At 46.6% G+C, this 20,434-nt stretch overlaps 1 long non-coding RNA gene across 2 annotated transcripts in view; it reads left to right on the top strand.

The window, feature by feature from the left end:
• Positions 1 to 19,780, top strand: part of LOC110146934 (uncharacterized) — a 28,906-nt gene extending 9,126 nt beyond the window's left edge. The window contains exons 4-5 of one of the 2 annotated variants that reach the window (XR_011486844.1): positions 2,656 to 2,755; positions 19,395 to 19,780. This is a non-coding gene — a long non-coding RNA (uncharacterized lncRNA). Of the gene's footprint in view, positions 1 to 2,655; positions 2,756 to 8,257; positions 14,361 to 19,394 lie in introns of those variants that run through there. The other variant, XR_011486845.1, reaches the window with a different exon arrangement.
• The last annotated feature ends 654 nt before the right edge of the window (positions 19,781 to 20,434 follow it).

Raw genomic sequence — 20,434 nt, 5'->3', positions numbered from 1 at the left:
GCAGGGGGCCTGGGTTTGATCGATCCCTGGTCAGGGAACTAGATCCCATATGCCACAACTAAGACCCAGTGCAGTCAAATAAATAAACTTTAAAAAAGCCTAAGAGGGAATTCCCTGGCAGTCTACCCACAGAGTGGGTAGAACTCTGTGATTCCACTGCAGGGGCATGGGTTCAATCCCCAGTTGGGGAACTGAGATCTTGTGTGCCGCGTGATGCCGCCAAATGAAAAACAAAACCGCTAAGAAAACAAACCCAGGGCGTTGGACAGCTGAACGCAGCACTCACTGCCTTCTCTCCATCTCACTGTGTCCTTAGGGCCCTGAAACACCTCTCCCTCTTCTCTTCCCATCTAACCCCACCCCATGAGCGAGCGGTCAACCCCTTCCCACTTGTCCCACCCTAGCCTGGCTCAGGCCCAGGCCTTCCCTCATGCTGATGGCATCACAGGTGAGGGGGGAATTCCTGATTCCCAGAGGGCTCTGAAGCCCAGGGGGCTGCAGGGCCCCTTCTTAGTAGCCCCTATCTACTCTGGGCCTAGCCCAGCCCTGGGCCCTGGATGGACAGGCACAACTTTCCTGGCTCTGAGTGGTCCTACCTGGTCCCTCACCAGGTTAAGGGTGGCCAGAGCTGCCTGGACTTCCTGCCTCAGTTCTTGAGTGGATGGGTCAGAGGACCTCTGAGGATGACCTTCGGGTGACCTCTGGTAGCAGGTCTGCCCCGGCAACTTCAGTTTTCTCTGGTAGCAGGTCTGCCCTGGCAACTTCAGTTTTCTCTGAGGGATGCCTTGGGGGGACCCTGGGTTCACTGTGAACCAAGAGCAATCTTTAGAACATGCATCATTTTTGAAGAAAAAAAGTCTCTTATCTTCAAAGTTCTGTTTGCTCTTTTAAAAGGGAGGCATAGGAGAAAATGAAAAGTGTGGGGTTGGGGTTCCTAGGTGGGAGAGGCGGGCTCTGGGGACTGACTTCCTCCTCACTTGTAATTTCTGGGAGCAGATGAGTCTCCCCCCAGGGCACCCAGGCCTGGGGGGGAGGGCAGGGGGCTCTTCCGCAGACCTTTCAGGTGAGAAAACTTTCCATTGTTGCCTTATCTCGCGGCAATCCTTGCCTCGCTGCAACCACAGGTGTGCGCAGATCTGAGGCCCTGATCTGTTCCACTCGCTTTGTGCCAAGCAGAGCCGGGGACGCGAACCCCGGCATGAAACGGCACCCACAACCGCAAGGCCCGGTGTGCGCCCTCTGAAACTGTAGGTAAAGACAATTACCGGCAATTTCCACAGCACGAATTGTTTTCTGTTCAAAGGCCATGAAGGCATTCTCAGCAGCAGGCCCAAAATATAGTATTCCCACCGCATGCCGCCCTCATAATGTGCGATAAAAGCTGTGGTCTCTTTGTCCCGGCTCTTCCTTTTAACAGTCACCCCTTCAAGTCTGATGTTGAAACTGCTTTTTTCTTAATGTGTACTTTGATGGCCCAGATAACGCTCCATGATAAGGAACTGCCTTCAAAACCACTCACTGTACCTCGTGCTCACCAATAGGATGCGCGTCACAAGAGAAAATCAGGCGCCCGAACTTAGAACTTATGAGAAGTGGGATAGGAATGTGCTGAGTCTGTGAAATTCTCCTTTCTGCTGCCTGTATTGAAGATTTTGCAAAGAAAAAAAGAGAAGAAGCAGGCATCGATCAGAAGAGGAGAAAATGCTGGGCCGTGTCCTAGAAAGAGCTGGTTCTCCTTGGCAACAATTGCCAAGACTCTGTGCACTCAGGTCCATCAGTTTTCCTTAAAGGAAAAGACTCTATGAGGTTGATGTTAATTGGCCTGGAGAGCTTGGGAATATCGGAGGTTTCCTGGAGGAGTCTTGAGGTTCTAGTCGAATCAGGCACTGCATCTCCCATGGTTGAGTGTCAGCTCTTTTGTTTGCTCATTGGTATTTGAAATCTACCAAGGGCTTCCCATGCATGGTTTTCCCTGGTAGCTCAGATGGGAAAGAATATGCCTGCAATGCAGGAGACCCGGGTTCAAGCCCTGGGTTGGGAAGATCCCCTGGAGAAGGGAATGGCAACCCAGTATTCATGCCTGGAGAATGCCGCGAAGAATCAGACACAACTGAGCAGCTAACACTTTCAACACTTTCACTAAGGGTTGCCCACACTGGAGTCATTACCTCAAAATCGGAACAGACCCTTACATTGTGTAAACGATGGTTGTTGTATTTTTTTAAAATATGGATTTATTTGGCAGCACTGGGTCTTTGTTGTGGCATGTGGGATCTAGTTCCCTGACCAGTGATCGAACCCAAGTCCGTGCATTGGAAGTGTAGATTTTCAGCCACTGGATCGCCAGGGAAAGTCACAATGCTTGGTTTTTTCAAAGCATTTTTCATGTCCATATCTCATCTCCCAACCCATGGAGAAGACTGACATCAATATGGTGGCCAGCACAAACCCCAGATAAGGTCAGAGTGACTAAAGTGACAAGGTCGAGAAGAGCTTCTCAGTGGAGGTCTCATAATCGTGTTTGCAAAATCCAGGCATTTTCAAAGGCTTCTAAGCTTTGGGCTAAAATCAGTGGCTTCCCAAGTCTCTTGGGAGAGACCATCTTGACTTCGTTTCTGGCTCTTGACTTCATTTTTCACTTTGCCTTGTTCCCAGGAACCCCAGAGATCCCCAGCCTGAGAAGCAGAGGGATTAGAAATGGCTTGGATCAGACAAACCGAAGCTTGAATCTGGTTAACCAGCTGTGTGACTTTTGGTGAGTTACTTTACCTCTCTGGACCTCTGTTGCTCCATCGGGAAAATACAGATGTCATGGTGAAAGCGCTTCAGGGTCCTTAGTAGGCATGACAGTCTGTGATTTTGTGATTCTATGAATTACCCTGAATTTGCATAAGCATAACATCTTATAGGTTTCGAAGCACTTTCACATACCTTTTAGCAGTTCATTTGATCTCGGCCACAGCTCTGTGGGGTAGGCAGGCAGGCGTGCCATATTTTCACATCCCCATTTGAGAGATGGAGAAATCGAGGTGTGGAAAGGTTAAGTGGCTAGCCGTAGGTACTCTGGCAAGCTGGTGCTGGCCAGGACCTGAGCAGACATGTGAAGATTTCTGGAAGGTCTCATGGGCAGCCCCTTCAGTCAGGGATCCCGTGATATCCTGGAGGGATGAAGAAGTGCCAGAGTTTCAAGGTCTGGCTCAGAGTGCCGGGCCCTCTGGCCCTCCTTATCATGTGCAGCTCCAGTGGCTGGATCAGACAAACTGAGACCCACACAGAACAGCTGGCAGCATTTTAGGAGATGCTCTGGGAGGCAGCTACGAAGGCCTTTCCGGGGCGGAGGCAGGGGAATCACCGCTCTGGCAGACTCTTCCTACCACAGCCCCTTTCCTATGTGCCTCGGATCACACAGGTTTCCCCTACTGGAATCACCTCATTCCTCCTGCAAGTCAAATCCTTAGCTATCCTCAAAGCCCAGACCAAAAAGGCCTCCTTTGAGCCAAGTGCTCTGCATACTCTTTCTTATTTAATCCTCTCTGTTGTCTCACCTATAAAATGGGAATAGAAATACCCACAGCCAACATCATTTATCCCCCAATTTGCAGATGGGGAAAGTGGGGCTCAGAGGGTTAAGCCGCATGCCTGAGGTCACCCAGTTGAAAGGGGCTGGAGCCTGGATTTGAACTTTATGACGTAAAATGGTCACAGTTGTAGGCATCATGCGGCCCTGACTTCTTTATGCCTTTCACAAAGCACTTGGGGAGCACCCCTCTGTCTTCTGAGCATTACATCCTCGCTGAGTGTGTGTTCCATGGATCTCACTTGTCTCCTCCTCTGAACTCTGAGCCTTGCAAGTCAGAGGTTGTATCCTTTTTTTCAGCACCATCCGCTCCACACACCTGCCGGGCACATAGTTGGCCTTGGGAAGCCCTTGCTAGTTGAAGGCTCAGAGTGAAGGCACCTGGTGTGTGGAGGGGGCCTGTAAGCCTGGAGGCTGCCTTTCTGTCCATCTGGTCCCACAGGGCCAGGCTACTGAATGCTCCAGCGCTCTCTGGCCTAGCACTTACAGGATGGCATTGCAGTAGGTTAGCCCAGTTTGTTTTTTTCACATTGCCCACAAACTTGCTCCTGATTCTTTTAACTATATAGAATAATGTGCTATTTAAAAGACAGGGTCAAGTTTGGACACTCTGTCCACTATCCACTGTGTGACATGGGGCAAGTGACTTCATGTATTTTGTGAATCTGATTCCATCCGTCATAAGGTGCACCGTATTTTACGTCCCAATAAGAAAGGAAAAAACTCCTCCCTGCCAGTTAAGCTATGTTAAGCCATCAACTTTAAGATATATCTCAATTTCAGAGATATTAAGACTTGTCTAGACACTTCACACAAAAAAATTCAAATGGCCGATAAGCATGTGAAAAGATGTTCAACATTGTTAGTTGTCAGGGAAGTGCAACTTAAAACCACAGTGAGATACCACTACCATATCCATCAAAATGGTTTTAAAAAAATCCCAAACTGACTATATTAGGTGTTGGCAAAAAATGAAACAACTGTATTGCTTCTGGGGACTGTAGAACCACTTTGGAGAATAGCTTGTCAGTTTCTTGAGAAGTTAAACATATACCTGTTATATGATCCAGACACTTGACATCTAGATATTTACCCAGAGAAATGAGAATTTATGCATACAATGACTTTTGCATGAATGTTTATAACAAACTTATTTTATAGTAGCCCCAAACTGGAAACATCCCAAATATCTACCAGAAAGTGAATGGATCAACAAATTATGGTACATCCATTCAATGGACTAGTACTCAGCAATTAAAAGTAGTTAACTATTGCTATCTGTAGCAACATGGATAAATCCCACAATGATTATGCTGAATGAGGAAATCCTGATAAAAGAGAAAACATTTTGTATGTTTTGACTTATATAAGACTCTAGAAAATGTAAAGGAATCTATATTAACAGCAACTATGTCTGCAGGTGCCAAGGGCTGGGGTGGAAGGAGGGAGGGATGGATTATGAAGAGGTATGAGGACTCTTTGCGGGGGTGATGGGAATACTTGTTAAGTTGCTTGTGTGGGTATAAACAGGTCAGAACTAACTCATCGTACACTCTATGACTATTGATTTATTTTTGGCTGTGCTGGGTCTTCATCGCTGTGTGGGCTTTTGTCTAGCTGCGGTGAGCAGGGGCTGCTCTCGAGTCGTGGTGTGAGGCCTTCTCACTGCAGCGGCTTCTCTTGTTGTGGAGCACAGGCTTCAGGGCACTCAGGCTTCAGGAGTTGTGGACCCCGGGATCTAGAGCACAGGCTCAGCAATTGTGGTGCACAGGCTTAGCTGCTCCTTGGCATGTGGTGTCTTCTCGCATCAGGGATCGAACCTGTGTCTCCTGCATTCACAGGCGGATTCTTTACCCCTGAGCCACCAGGGAAGCCCCATTGTACACTTTAAACATATACACTTTATACCTCAAAGCTGAACAATATGTGCATTTAGGAAAGCATGCTTTCCTTGTCTATGACCCGGGAAGCTTGTTATGAGGCTTCAGTGAGATGAGACATTAGCCCAGGTTGTGGGGCCTTACCTCTGCAGGTGTCTTACGGTTTTTATGTCACCATGAGGTCCCTTTAGAGACAGAGGCCTGGGGCTGGGACAGGCTGAGGACCCTGCCCAAGGTCTGATGGGGTGTTGGTACAGTGCAGGCCAGCATTCCCGGTCAGAGTGTGTCCCCACCTCATGTGTCATACACTGGTCCAACCTCAAACAGAGAGAAAGGAAACAGTCCCAGTCTCCAAGGGCCTGAGAATGGTCTGGCTGGCAGGAGCCAGGGCCACCGGTGACTGTGACTTGAGAAGCCCTTGGCATCTGATGTTGGGTCCTTCTCGAGGGTGACTGACTGCACCGTGCAGGGTGGATGTCGCCCACCCTGCCGCCTACCCCTGTCAACGCAGTGGTCCTTCTACGCAGCCTGCGCAGGCCAGGCCCCAGGCCCCCTGCCAGCGAGTGATTCAAAGCCACTCTTCACAGCAAGTGTGAGAAGCCCCCACCGCAGGCCGCCTTCGCCTTTGGGGCAGGCCAAGATTCAACATTACTCACAGCTTCCAGTACCTGCCTGAGTTCAAACAGGAAGCCTGGTTTTTCCTCTCGTGTCAACAACAGCCTTTCTTTCTCTCTTCTATTCTGGCCTCTGTGCTGTCTTGCGGAGAGGGTTTCTTGGGGGTGAAGGTCTGAGGCAGCAGTGAGCCCCACCAGCAGATGCCTCGGCCAGCACCTCCTTACCTGGGAAGGCCTGGAAGAGGGTTTTGTGCCAGTAGGGTGTGAAAATGACCCAGCTCATCTACAGCTTTGTAAACCCAGGGAGCACCTAGCCAGGCACATAGTAAGCCTTCCATTTATTTTTGTTCAACTGATCTAGATTGAAATGTAGTACTGCGTGTCACCAAACAAATGCAGTTCCTCCTAGGTTCCTGGCTCAACAAATAGCCTCCACCTGCTCCCTTGGCCCAGACATGCTGGAGACACCGCTCTGGCTTCTCTACTCCCTCATTCCTCACCCCGAGTGGACACCGAGGGCATTGGTCCTTCTTCCTCAATGTTCCCAAATCCACCCCCTCCTCCCCACACTGTCTGTAGTGGTTCCTTTCCGGCCCCTGTCGCATGATGCTATCACTTTCTCCTCTGTCTCCTCTGGCCCCATTCTACCCACAGACCACACAGTGGCCAAAGCCATCCTTTCTAGATACTTGAGGGACCACACCACAAATGGACCCTCTCTGCTCACTATCCTTGCACACACTGTGTGGCACATCTAAGCCCCTCCTGTGGTCTACAAGGCCTATCTCTCAGAAAGCATCCTGCTCCCAGGACGTTCTCTGTGCTGAGAATACTCAGCCACTTAGGGCTCCCTAAGCAAGCTGTAGTCCTCCTGAGATTTGCACAATGTTCTGAGCAGGCCCCTGCCTGCCCCTTCTCTCTCCCTTCCAGTGCAACTACTTCCACCCTCTAGCTGAATTTCCATCCACCTCCCCACGACCCATTCCCCTTCGTCTTTCCTGTGGAACAGCGAGTTGATTTCCCTCCTGTGCACATGTGTGTGTGTGCAGCTTTGGTTTTGCATGCATCAACCATGTGTATTTCCAGCCTCTGAGGGCAGGGGTCCCATTTGGCTCTGTGTGTGCAAGCCAACCCAGCCTTGTTGGATCAAGGCGAGTCCAACGTGGAGCAGGCTCTCGGCAGGTATGTGCTGAATAGCCATCCCTCTGTGCACTTCGTAATCTCAGGAGATCTGATTCTAGAAACAGCTGGCACATGGTAGTGACTCCCCACTTCTCCCTTGCCCCCTGCCCCAGGCTCCCTGATACAGCTTGCTTTATAAGGAACACATCCCACGGCAGTGATAATTAGGGCCAGGGGGAAAGGGTCTCTCTCTGGAGGGAATTTCTATGGACATTGAATATCTTTTGTGTCCTTCTCTGGCTTTAGCTGGAGATCTGACCTGTGGTCAAGGCTGGAACACTCAGATGACCATATTGTATTTTTTGCCAAGTTCTGAAGACAGTATACCTGGATTCCCAGAGAAAAGGGCCTTCCTGGGTTGAATGGGTGCTAGGAAGACAAAAGGGAGGCCTAGCTCTTCTCTGTGGTCATTGTGGAAATCAAATGAGTGAATATCCATGAAGTTCTTAAACAGACATGAACACACAGTTAGTGCCACAGGTCTTGATGGTGATGATGATGATGGGGGTCTGTGGGCATCCCACTGTGGTGGGAAGTGGACTGACCCAAGTATACAGGAGACAGGCCCCAAGCACTGGGGCTGGCCACACACCGCTCTCTCATGAGGGCTAGGCTCTGAGAGGGTTGAGGCTGCATCTGACACGTGCTAGATGCTCAGTTCGTTGAGAGGAGTTACAGGTTTTATGTGTGTGTGTTTTTTAGACCAGGTGGTGGTAAAGTTTTTTCTTCCTGTGTCAGGGAAGGAAGACTTTGTGGGACAATTGGGAGTAAGGAAGTTTAAGGATGAATGTTTAATCTCTTAAAAGGAGAAATACTTTATGTGTTTATTCATGAGGGTAGTGCTAATTAGTAGTAATTATTTTCTGGTCATTAAGTCAAACCTCCCCTTGTACCCACACAGACCCAAATTGGGCTAAGAGCAAGGAAACTGCATATTTTTTTTTTTAAACAACCTGATTCAGCTCCCAGAGGGTCAGGTTCTTGTCTCTCTCTCGCCCTTTCAGCCTCCTGCACCTAATGGCCTGCGGCTTTGGATGGGATGGTGCCCTGTAGAGGCCATCTGGTCCAGCCCTCTGCCTCAGTAATGAACGTACACGGCCACCCTGGAGGAAAGGCTGTGTCTTGAATACTTTGAAGACTGCCATGCTGCAGGAACTCTCAGTCTGGGTCTGGAATCCCTCCCCCACAACACAGCTCCTCTTTGGACCTGATCCCACTGGGTGCCAGGTTGTGCTGGGTGCTGTGGAGAGAGCAGTGAGCCAAACTGACTCCACCCTGCTCACACGGGGCTCAGGGGCCAGGAGGGGAGATGGGGAGACAGACATTGCACAAGCATGAGACATACATAAACATCATGGTGACATGTGCTGAGTACAAAGGAAATGTCCGAGATGAAAATGAGGCTGACCTCAGCAGGAAATGACCTGGTCTGAGGGACTCAGGAAGGCCTCCCTGGGAAGCGGGTGTTCAGCAGAGATCTTAAGTGAGTGTTGGAGTTATCTGGGTGAGTGGGGGTTTGGGGAGAGAGTGCAGCAGGCCTAGCAAACAGTGTGTGAGAAGGTCCTGGGGCCTGCTGAAAGAGGGAAGAGGGGCTGCTTGATTGAGCAAGGTTACAGGGGATCTAGAGGAGAGGCAGGGACCTGCCCATGAGGGCGCCCTTAGCTCTGTCTAGGTTTCCATGGGAAATGAGCCTTGGTCGGTGGACAGCATGTGTGAAGACTATCTCATACCAAATCTTCATTCATCTGCTTGGCATTCCCTCCATGGCCCACGATTCTTTGCAGGGTGGGGAAAGCTTTGTTCTTTTCCAGGTTTCTTGAGAAAGAGGAGCCAGTACTCCCACTGCTGAGTGGTTGGGGTTAAGGTTGCTACAGACGCCTTACAGGTTAGGTTGACCAGGCCTAACCAGCAGTCCCTTGGGCAGCAAACCCCGTGCCTTCCACTTGCATGATCCAGCACTTCCTCCTTCTCCTCCAGGTGCCCTGGTGACTGTGAACCAGGGCGGGACCTCTGGCATCTAATGTCTACCCAGGTTCTGTGCTGACTCCAGCTTACAGGACACCCCCACCTCAGTATGCTTGCCTCTGGAGTTAATTTCCTTTATCAAATCAGATTAACTTCAAAGTTTTTATTCATTCTTTTAATTGACTTAATGCTTCATTCTTCCTAATTAACAGATATTGGGAGAGAAAATAAACAGTATGGTTAGAACTAGAGTTCTCCCATTCCAGGCCCCTCCCTGGAGGGTATCAGTCTTTTTCAATGCATCTTCATTTATATGTATATAAATACACAGACATAATTTTGTTTGGTGTATGTTGGATTGTTTTTAAGTTTTTTTTAATTGAAGAATAGTTGATTCACAATGTTGTGTCAGTTTTTGGTGTATAGCAAGTGATTTCGTTATACATATATATTATTTTTCATATTCTTTTCCATTATGGTTTATTACAGGATATTGCATATAGTTCCCTGTGCTATACAGTAGGTCCTTATTGTTTTTTTCCTGTATAGTAATGTTTATCTGTTAATCTCAAACTTCTAGTTTATCCTTCCCACACCCTCTTTCCATTTGATAACCATAAGTTTATTTTCTACATCTGTGAATCTCTTTCTGTTTTGTAAATAAGCTGATCTGTATCCTATTTTAGACTCTACATATAAGTGATATCATACTTATGTCTTTGTCTTTCTGTCTGACTTAACTAGTAAGATAATTTCTATGTCCATCCATGTTGCACAAATGGCATTATTTTATTCTTTAGGTCTGAGTAATATTCTGTTGTATATGTACTCTCATCTTCTTTGTCCATTCATCTCTTATCATAGTTTCTCTGGATATACCTAGGAGTAGGATTGCTGGATCCTACAGCAAGTCTATTTTTAGTTTTTGAGGAACCTCTACACTGTTTTCTCTAGTGACCGCATGTCCTTTTTTTAAAAACATAAGTCTGAGTTCTTTGTTTTATTTACCAACTTCCTTTTTCACTTAATGGTACGTCTTGGAAATTTTGGCACATCAATATATGCAGTCTTACAATGTTCCTTTTTAATGACTGCCTAATATTCCAAAGTATATATTCCTATGGGTTTTTTACTCATTCTTTCACTGATGAACATTCATTTACATTGTTTACAGATTTCACTATCACAAGCAAATCCTTGTAGGGGACTCTCAGTCTAGCTCAAAGCAAGGCTATCTGTCTTAATTGGTGGTGAGATTTCCGTCAGAGAAGGCATTCAAGTAAAAGGTGAAATAGTGTCTTCTTCAGCCAAGAACAGTGATGCTTAAACTTTCCTGTGCATGAGAATCACCTGAAGAGCTTTTAAGATACAGATTTCTGGGATTGCTGAGCCAGAGCCCCAGAGTTTCTGATTCAGGCTGTCTTGGATGGACCTGAGAATCTGCATTTCTAACAAGTTCCCAGGTGAGGCTGCTGGTTTAGGAACCTTAATTTGAGAATCATTGCCTCAGGATGGTTGGCTTCTCAGCCTCCACTCACTCACTTGAAGAGTCATCTTTCCCTTGGAAACAATGTTCAGGAAGAATTCACTCTGGGCCCCTCCCTCTACTAGGAAGCAGGTTTTCTACCTAGCATCCCTCTGGGAGGCAGGGCCCTTCAGGGCTCTGGTAATGGGTCCAGAGGTCTGGCAAGCAAGGCTGTTGGGCAGATGTTCCAGCTGGGGCTGTGAGTCCCAGGGCCTCTTGACTAGACACAGCCTGCAGCACCAGACTTTTCTGGGTACCATCCCCCCCACACACACTCTCGACCTCACCCCATTCTTCCCTGCGGAGTCTAATGAAGAGCTGAGACTGGCGGTGAGCTGTTTACACAGCCTGATTGGGAAGTGCTCTGGGGTTTGCATAAAAGAAACAAGTGGAGACCACATCCCCAGAGAGGGTCTTCTAAAGGTCTTGAGGTTTCAGGACCCCAAGGCACTCTTTGTTCCCAGCTGGACTGCAGGAGGTCACACTGTGGTTGGGGGAGAGCCTCTCTGGGGTGGGAGTGGGGAGACCAGGCACCTGGACCCTAGGAACTAAAAAGCATCACCCTTGTCCGACCTTCCTGGTAACTTTTTGAAGAGGACACTTCTGTGCTTAAAGGTGGTCAAGTTGCAAGTTGAGAGTCACACCCCCATGGGCATTTGGCCCATACCTCCTCCCAGAGCTAGATTTTGATACCCTGCAGCTCACCAGCTCATACTCTTTGACCCCAAGTTTTTTGTTCATGAGCATCAGCAGTCTGGCTCATCAGAAGGAAGCTTCCTCTGAGTTCAGTGTTCGAAGGTAATAGAAGGGAGAAGGGAAGATGCCTCAGCCACTGTGCCCCAAATCCACTGGGAGGAATGGGAGAGCTGCTCCAGGCCCCCCTTATTCATGGGGGCAAAGTTTAGACCCAGTTCTCATCCCAGGCAGGAATGTCAGTTGAGCCGGTATGCCGCACTCTCTTGGGTTATGTTTAAGGTTTTGAATATTCTATCTGATTTGGAACCCTGGCATCTAGCTAATGCTGAGAGTCTAACAGATCCTTGAATAAATAAACAAATATCTTAGACGGTATTTGCAGGATGGGCTCAGGCTTCACATCCCTTGGATTTGAGGTTAGATCCTAAGGGCAGCTATTCAGCTATTCCGTGCAGTGGCTGTGAGGGGCCGGGTCCCATCACAGAAACGATCTCTACACAATCTTAGATATGAAAGGAGCCCTGGGGCAGCTCTGCCTTCTAAGCCGGGCGTGCTCTGGAAGGGGCTGACAGCACAGAAGAGTGTGGAGGGGTGGACTGGCTTCCGGCTTCCCAGGATGGGTGCTCTTGGGGCGCAGCGGAGGTCTGGTGGCGTGCACTCAGGGCAGAGGCAGGCTCTGTCCAGGGTCCCATCCCCCCTCCACCCGCCTTCTCTTGCAAACTGCAGTAATACTGGAACTGGCGGGGTAGGGAGGGAGAGTTTTTTCATCCTTTCAGACTCAAAACTTAACTTCTCATTTCTCTCAAGATACCCGCTCCTAACCCAAAAAGCGAAAGCGAGGCTGGGGGAATTCTGCTTGGTGGAAAAGCTCAGGGTGTTACTTTTGGTCTGGGTGGGGCCAGTCTTCCGCGTTCACAAGTCGCTCCTTGCAGCGAAAGTGCCCCCGACTTAGGGCACCGAGGGTCTGTGGGTCGAGTCCCTGAGCTGGGCTGTGGGGCAGGGGCACGGAGGACCTCCACCCCGCCCGCCCCAGGGGCTGGGTGAGGAGGCTGTCCGGCCCCCGACATAGCAGTGGCGGGACTGGGCCACCAGTGAGTTCCCCGGCTCCGGCTCCGTGGGAAGGAGCGCATCCTCTGGAGGCTTCCCTTTGTGGGTCTCCAAGCCAGGCCCCTTCCTCTGCCCCTCTAACAGCGCTTTGAAGTGGCCGAGTTCTCAACCCTGCTCCCCAGCGCGGCGCCGCTCCCCGCTGTGCCCCACCTTGGCCATTGGGCTAGTGTTTTACATGGGAATGCGCCCCTGGGCACCCGCTGGGCGCCCTTTGTAAATTCGTCCTCAGAGAGGTCCCACCAGGGGCCTCTGGGGGGACTCGACTCCGACTCCGGTCCCAGGGCTGGAGCCTGTAGGCTTAGCTTCCCTCCCCACCCCCAAAAGCTCTTCCAGGGTTAGGTACCTCCTTCCGACTTAGGGTTGCACAGTCTGAGCCCCTACAGGTTCCTCTGAGGAAAGTGGAATCAGCTGGGCAGGACTGAGGAGTCCGCTGGGGCAGGGCATCCACCAAGTTTTCAGTGAAAATCCAACTGGCTATTTGCAACATGTTTGTATCAGGGCTTAAGAACTGTGCAGACCCTTTGATCCAGCAACTCCATTGCTGCTAAGAAAATAATCATTCACTTCCGTTCAGTTCAGTCACTCAGTCATGTCCAACTCTGCGACCCCATGGACAGCAACACACCAGGCCTCCCTGTCAGTCACCAACTCCCGGAGTTTACTCAAACTCATGCACACTGAGTCGGTGATGCCATCCAACCATCTCATCCTCTGTCATCCCCTTCTCCTCCCGCCTTCAATCCTTCCCAGCATCAGGGTCTTTTCCAGTGAGTCAGTTCTTCGCATCAGGTGACCAAAGTATTGGCGTTTCAGCTTCAGCATCAGTCTTTCCAATGAATATTCAGGACTAATTTCCTTTAGGATGGACTGGTTGGATCTCCTGGCAGTCCAAGGGACTCTCAAGAGTCTTTTCTAACACCATAGTTCAAAAGCATCAATTCTTCAGTGCTCAGCTTTCTTTATAGTCCAGCTCTCACATCCATACATGACTACTAGAAAAACCACAGCTTTGACTAGACAGAGCGTTGTTGGCAAAGTAATGTCTCTGCTTTTTAATATGCTGTCTAGGTTGGTCATAACTTTTCTTGCAAGGAGCAAGCGTCTTTTAATTTCATGGCTGCAGTCACCATCTGCAGTGATTTTGGAGCCCAAGAAAATAAGTCTCTCACTATTCCCATTGTTTCCCCATCTATTTGCCATGAAGTGATGGGACCAGATGCCATGTCTTAGTTTTCTGAAATAATCATAGATCTCTGCAAAGATGACTGTACATACAACACACTGGAGTGTTGTTTAGCACTGGGAGACTGAACACACCCAGCTGTGACAGTGTGAAAGTGTTAGTCACACAGCCGTTTCCAGCTGTTTGTGACCCCCATGGATTGTAGCCTGCTAGGCTCCTCTGTCCATGGAATTGTCCAGGCAAGAATACTGGAATGGGTAGCTGTTCCCTTCTCCAGGGGACCTTCCTGACTAAGGGATTGAATCTGCGTCTCCTGTGTTGCAAGCAAATTCCTTACTATCTGAGCCACCAGGGAAGTCCTATCCAGCTCTGGAGCTTGCTTATATTCAGTAATGAATTACTGTACTTACAGTAATCAATCCCTGGATCAGATATCATTGGAGGAAATTCCTAACTTCAAATCATTATCAATGATGATACAGAATATTTACTACCCCCCAAATCCTCTTGATATTGAATTAAGGCAACAGAGTATATATGTGTATGGCAAAAACTGGAAGGTGGAAGATAATAAATTATTAGTAGTGGTTTTCTTTGGATGCTGAAATAAAGGATGACTATTATTGTCTTAGGCTTTTCTGAAATTTGTTATAATTGATCATATAATCATGTATTTAAGATAAACTTTAAAACTTCAGTTCTAAGAATTTAAAACACAACTAGATCCCACATGCCCCAACCTGGCAGAGCCAAGTAAATAAATTAAAATATTTTAAAAAACCCCACAATTTTGTCACGCTTCTCCATAATTTCTGAATGTGAACAGCATGCCTCACAGCACTTTAATGTGTTTCTCTTTGATTTTCAAAACAGGCCTCCAGCTCTGAGGGGTGAGTGGGCAATGACTGTTATCCTCATTTCACAGAGGAGAGGGCTGGTGCCTCAGGGAGGGATGGTTTGTAGGTAGAAGGCAGAGCCGAGCCAGACACTGGGCCTTCCAGAGTGAATAAATGTTTGCAGACCATGCATGGAGTCATGGAGTGGAAAATGGGGAGAGGGTGGTGTGCAGAGTGGAGCCTCCTGAGCAGGCTCCCTTGGGCTCCCCCTGCTGCAGGCCAGATATCCCTTGCAGGTGTGGCCAGGACCCAGGCATTCTGGGTTTCCTTGCTACCACCAACATGCAACACCCCTACCCTCAGAGGCAACCTATACCCTTAATGGTGGAGAAATGAGAAGTGTGAAAAGTGTCAGATAGCAGGAACATGACCCCTAGTCCATAGTCTCCCAGAGGTCCTGGCTCTGGATTTTTTTATCCTTTTCTCTGATGCTGCTCAGGAACCCTGCGGTAATGGGAAGGGGCTTCTACAGGACTTGGACTTGTCCAGGGTTCAGCTTTCTTCCTAAAATGTGGTCATTAGCTAGCTGTAGGAAAGGTCCTCCACCTCTGTGTGGTCTTCCTTCCACCTCCATTAAGTCCCTTCCTGGCTGGCCCCTCACATGGTAAAGAACAGGCATGGATGATGGGAGAGAAGTGTCAAGGAGAGGTCTGTTGGCTTGGGGCATATTCAGAGGGTTGGAGCCCAGTTGAAATGGCTACTGTGATTGAAATGGGCCCCTCAGTCTTCCCCATAAGGTTTAGAGAACACTAAAAAAAAAAAAAAAAAAAAAAAAAATTTCCCTTTTCTCTGGTTAGCTTTGGTGATCTTTGATGTTCTTGATTCTAACTTGACAGTTTATTACTCTAAGTCATTCTATGCTTCTGACTTCTTTAACATTCATCCCTGTTTTCTTCTGAAAGCACAGTAAAACCTGGGGGGTGGCTGTGTGGGCTGAGTTTTGCTGGGGCCCCCGGAGGTACTGCTGCTAAGTAAAATTTGGTTTCACTAAAACACACAAAAATTACCTCCCAGAGAACTTTTTTTCTGTTCTAAATTCACTTTAGACATAGGTACCAATTCAGCATAGAGATTTTTAAAAGATTGAAAATAAATGAGAAAAAGAAACCAAGAAATTGAAAAGGATAGAAAAGCAGGTCAGATACCTCTAACATGAATTTCAGAAGACGATAGTTGAGGGAATGGGAAAGAAGCAATATGCAAAGAGCTGACAACTACTAATTTTCCAGAACTGATGGATACAAAAATCCTCCAATTGAGAGGCACAGTAATTCCTGGGTAGAGAAAATATAAATTGCCTATACTTTGCTACATTGTAGTGAAAATTCATGACACCAGAGATAATGAGAAACTCTTAAGAGAAACCACAGTAAAAAGAAAAATTCCCTACAAAGAAATGACAATTAAACAGCAATAAAGGAGGTGAGAATATTTTCTTCAGAGTGCTGAAAGAAGAAAACAGTCATCTTCAGATTCTCTGCTGAACTATCTGTCCTTCAGAATGAGGGCAAAGTAAGGACTTTTCAAACAAAAAAGGACTGAAGAAGGTTTTTCACTTAGATGTCTCCATTGAAAGCAGTCCTAAAGGGTGCTCTCAGAAAGAAGGAAATTAATACCTAAAGTAAGGGCTGAATGAAATAAGCAACACTGAGGGAAAAAAAAAGTATATGTTTGGGTAAACCTGAATAAGCCTTGTATGTAAAAAGCAACAACAGTAACACTGGCAACTGATTGCAGAGGGGTTAAAAAATAAGGAAAAAGGTGCTATACAACAATAATTAGTAAGATGGAAGAGGATAATTGGAAGCATTCTAGGATTCTTCTGTTATTTTGGAAAAGAGAAGAGTAGAAAGGGAATTTACCATGAAGCATAAACTGCTGGACTAATTATCTCACTCTTTTTTTTTTTTTCTTAAATAAGACTCTTAAATGGAATTAACTTCAGATCCCATAAAACCTTGATCTGCTTCTGCGTGCATGTGTGCGCGCTCACTTAGTCCTGTCCTACTCTTTTGCGACCACGTGGTATGTAGCCTGCCAGGCTCCACTGTCCAAGAGCTTTTCCAGGCAAGAACACTCGAGGGGGTTGCAATTTCCTCTTCCAGGGGATCTTCCTGATCCGGGGATCGAACCTGAGTCTCTTGCATCTCCTGCATTGGCAGGCAGATTCTTTACCACTGCACCACCTGGGTCAGAGGATCTACCCCTGGGGTCAGGTTAATGTTTAATATTTAGGTTGTATTAAAGCAGTATGTATGTAACAAGTTGTAAATATAGCTACTGAAAGTATAAGAAACTGTGTAGTTTCTAATGTGATAAGGAAATTAAAGATAAGAAAATTTGATCGAGAGTTCCGTGGTGGTCCAGCAGTTAAGAATCTCCCTTGCAATGCAGGGAATGTGGAGTGGATCCCTGGTCAGGGAACTTAGATCCCACATGCTGAGTGGCAACTAGGCCCAAGCGCTCTGGAGCCTGCATGCCACAACTAGAGTGCAGTTGGTATTGGTCGTCACATGCCTCCATCAGGTTGTTCTGGGTTTCTCCTGTTAGCTGATGGAGTCTTAGCAGGCAGTAGAATGGGCAAGATCCAGAGCACAAGTATCTTCAAGCCTCTGCCTGTGTCACACTTTTCCGTGTCTCATTGGCCAGATAACAAATCATGGCCAAAGCAAGTCTCTGTGGGAGGGATTGTATATTGGTAAGAATACAGGGATAGGCATTCATTGAGGGTTTGTTTCTATAGCAATCAACCATAACTGCAAAGGAAACATAAAAATCAACCATCCCTAAATATTATGTGGTAGTCCACATTGGATGCTGGAACAGAAGAAGGACATGGTGGAAAAACTGGTGAAATCTTAGTAAAGTCTGGAGTTTAGTTAATAATGATGTATCAATGTTAGTTTCTTATTTTGACAAATGTACTATGGTTCTGAACCCTTATATTAACATTAGGGAAATCTAGGAGAGATATATAGGGGAAACCTCTTTGCTATCTTTGCAAAACTTTTCTGTAAATCAAAACTTATTCCCTAGCATCCAGTAGTTAAGACTCCATGCTTCCAATGCAAGGGGCACAGGTTTGATCCCTGGTTGGGGAACTAAGATTCTACATGTCATGCATAGTGTGACCAAAAACAAATAAAAGAAGACTTATTGCAAAATTAAAATTTATTTTTTTAAAAAAATAAACAACCTTCCAACACATTGAAACACAATCCAGATAGTTTTATGGGTGATTTTTGCCAAATTATTCAAGAAACAGATATTCCTTTTTTATTTAGACTGTTTCAGAAAATGGAAAAAGAAGAGACATCTTGTAATCAACTTTATGAGGTTAGTATAATCTTAATATGCAAGCTGGTTAATGACAATATGAGAAAATAAAATTATAGGCCAACCTCAGTTATGAAGAGAAAGGCAAAAATCATAAATCAAATATTAGCAAGCTGAATATATATATAACTGACTTAGCAATTATAAAAGAACAGTTTAAAGTGAGAAAACCCAAAGTAACTTACCAAATTAAGTGCTGCAAGGAGATCAAACCAGTCATTCCTAAAGGGAATCAACCCTGAATATTCACTGGAAAGACTGATGCTAAAGCTGAAAGTCCAATACTTCAGCCACCTGATGTGAAGAGCCGACTCATTGGAAAAGACCCTGATGCTGGGAAAGATTGAAGGCAGGAGAAGGGGATGACAGAGGACAATATGGTTGGATGACATCACCAACTCAATGGACATGAGTTTGAGCAGGCTCCAGGAGATGGTGAAGGGCAGGGAAACCTGGCCTGCTGCAGTCCATGGGGTCACAGAGTCAGACGTGACTGGGACCCTGAACAGCGACAACGACAAAGAAGAAAACTCACATAATAATCTCAATGGATGTGAACAGAAAAAGCACTTGATAAAAATTTAACTTCACTTATTATAAAAACTCTTGACCAATTCAGAATTGATGGAAACTTCCTGAACCTGACAAAGGCTGTCTAGCAAATACCAACAGCAAACAATATCCTTGGTGGCAAAATATTTGAGGTATTTCCTTTAAAATCATGCATGGGAGAAATCTACCTGCTATTGCCGATATCATTCAACTTTGTGCTACATGTTTTAGCCAGCAGAGTGAGACAAAAAAAAAAAAAAAAAAAAATTTACAATGGAAGAAAAAATTGCAATTTTATGTGCAGATGACATGATTGTCTACAAAAAAAAAATTCAAGGAAATCTACAGGTAAACTGAAGAAAGAGTTCAGTAAGATGGCTGGATGTAAAGTCAATGTATAAAAATTCATGTACAAATGTACACGACATGTACAGTGTACAAACTGTTGTCTCTAGTTGTCTCTAGGAGGAAAGATGGGAGACAGGATGGAGGATAGGCTTTACTCACATGTGTAAAGTTTATTTCTTAAAGGACAGAAGGAGAAAGAAGGTCTGAAGCAAATAAAATCTTACTTGTTAAATCTGGATGTTAAATCTTATTTATAATATATATTATATGGTTTTCTTTTTTATTTTTAATTATTTTTTTTGCCTCTTTTTTTTTTTGGTTTCCCTTTTTAAAAGTTTCTGTGTAAAATACATAAACACATAGAGTGATTTATGCAACAGACATGTGTCTTAGGAATTATAATTTAAAAATGAAAAATGAGCCTGGTGACGAGTCCAACACCATTTTGCTACCTGTGTTCCCCTTGCCCATTCCTTGTCTTAAGCCCTATCCTGAATGTTGTATCTATAAATTCTTTGCTGTTTTAAAAATAGAGTTTGAGAACTTCCCCGGTGGCAAATGGATAGGAATCCACCTGCCAATGCCGCGGACATGCGTTCTATCCCTGGTCCAGGAAGATTCCACATGCCTGGGAACAACTAAGCCCCTGTGCCATGACTACAGAGCCTGTGCTCTAGACCCCACAAGCCGCAGCTACTGAGCTCAAGTGCCTGGAGCTCTGCAACAAGAGAAGCCACTGCAATGAGAAGCCTAGCACCACAACGAAGAGTAGCCCGTACTGACCACAATTAGAGAAAGCCCGGGTGTAGCAGCAAAGACTCACCACAGCCAAAAAAAAAAAGGAGTTTAATGTATCATATTTTTTCTATACTTTTCCATGTGTCCAAAATGCTTCAAAATTAAAGTGAATAAAGCAAAATGTGTCTGTTTACAATCTTGAAAAGAAAAATGATTCTAAGAAAGAAAATTTGGAAAGAGTACCTTGGTGGAGAACTCTGGTTTCTTTATCTGTGTCCACTTCGCTATTCATGCAACGATATTTCCTGAGCAAGTGTGTCCCTAGTGCCAGGAACTGGGGACTTGGGCTCTTAGCGTTGTTGGGTGGGTGGCTGAGGCTGGGATCACGTGTGTGAGTTGCAGTAGCATGAGGACTGGACCCCGGTTGCCACTCAATGTATGGGGACCATTTCTATGATCAGGTCTTAAGAAATGGCACAGCTGCCAAGTTTTTAGCTGCCAAGGCAAAAAAAAAAAAAAAAGCATCTGTCCCTCATTAATCCTAGCCTTGGCTTCATTGGGCCCGGTGCCTGCTCGTTACAGTCAATGTTCAGCCTGTCTGACGCAGTTCTGGAGGCCAGCAGCCCGGCGTGTAAACAAGTCATCGCCAGTAGGGCTTTTGGTGGTATAACTTGGGCGCTGGAGGGCATGGAGGTTGCAGGGAGGCCTGTAGATTTCCTGAGCCAGAGAGTGAAGGACGGAGCCCTGGTGGGGGTGTGATTGCTCCTACAGGAGACGCGTAGTCTCCCTGGGCCTGTGCCCAGGCCTGGCTTTGGCCCTTCTTCCTTGCTGCCCG

Source organism: Odocoileus virginianus, chromosome 3, assembly GCF_023699985.2.
Source record: "Odocoileus virginianus isolate 20LAN1187 ecotype Illinois chromosome 3, Ovbor_1.2, whole genome shotgun sequence".
NCBI classification, from domain to species: domain Eukaryota; kingdom Metazoa; phylum Chordata; class Mammalia; order Artiodactyla; family Cervidae; genus Odocoileus; species Odocoileus virginianus.
The sequence above is the reverse complement of the archived record's forward strand: the minus strand, read 5'-3'. Positions and strand labels throughout refer to the sequence as shown.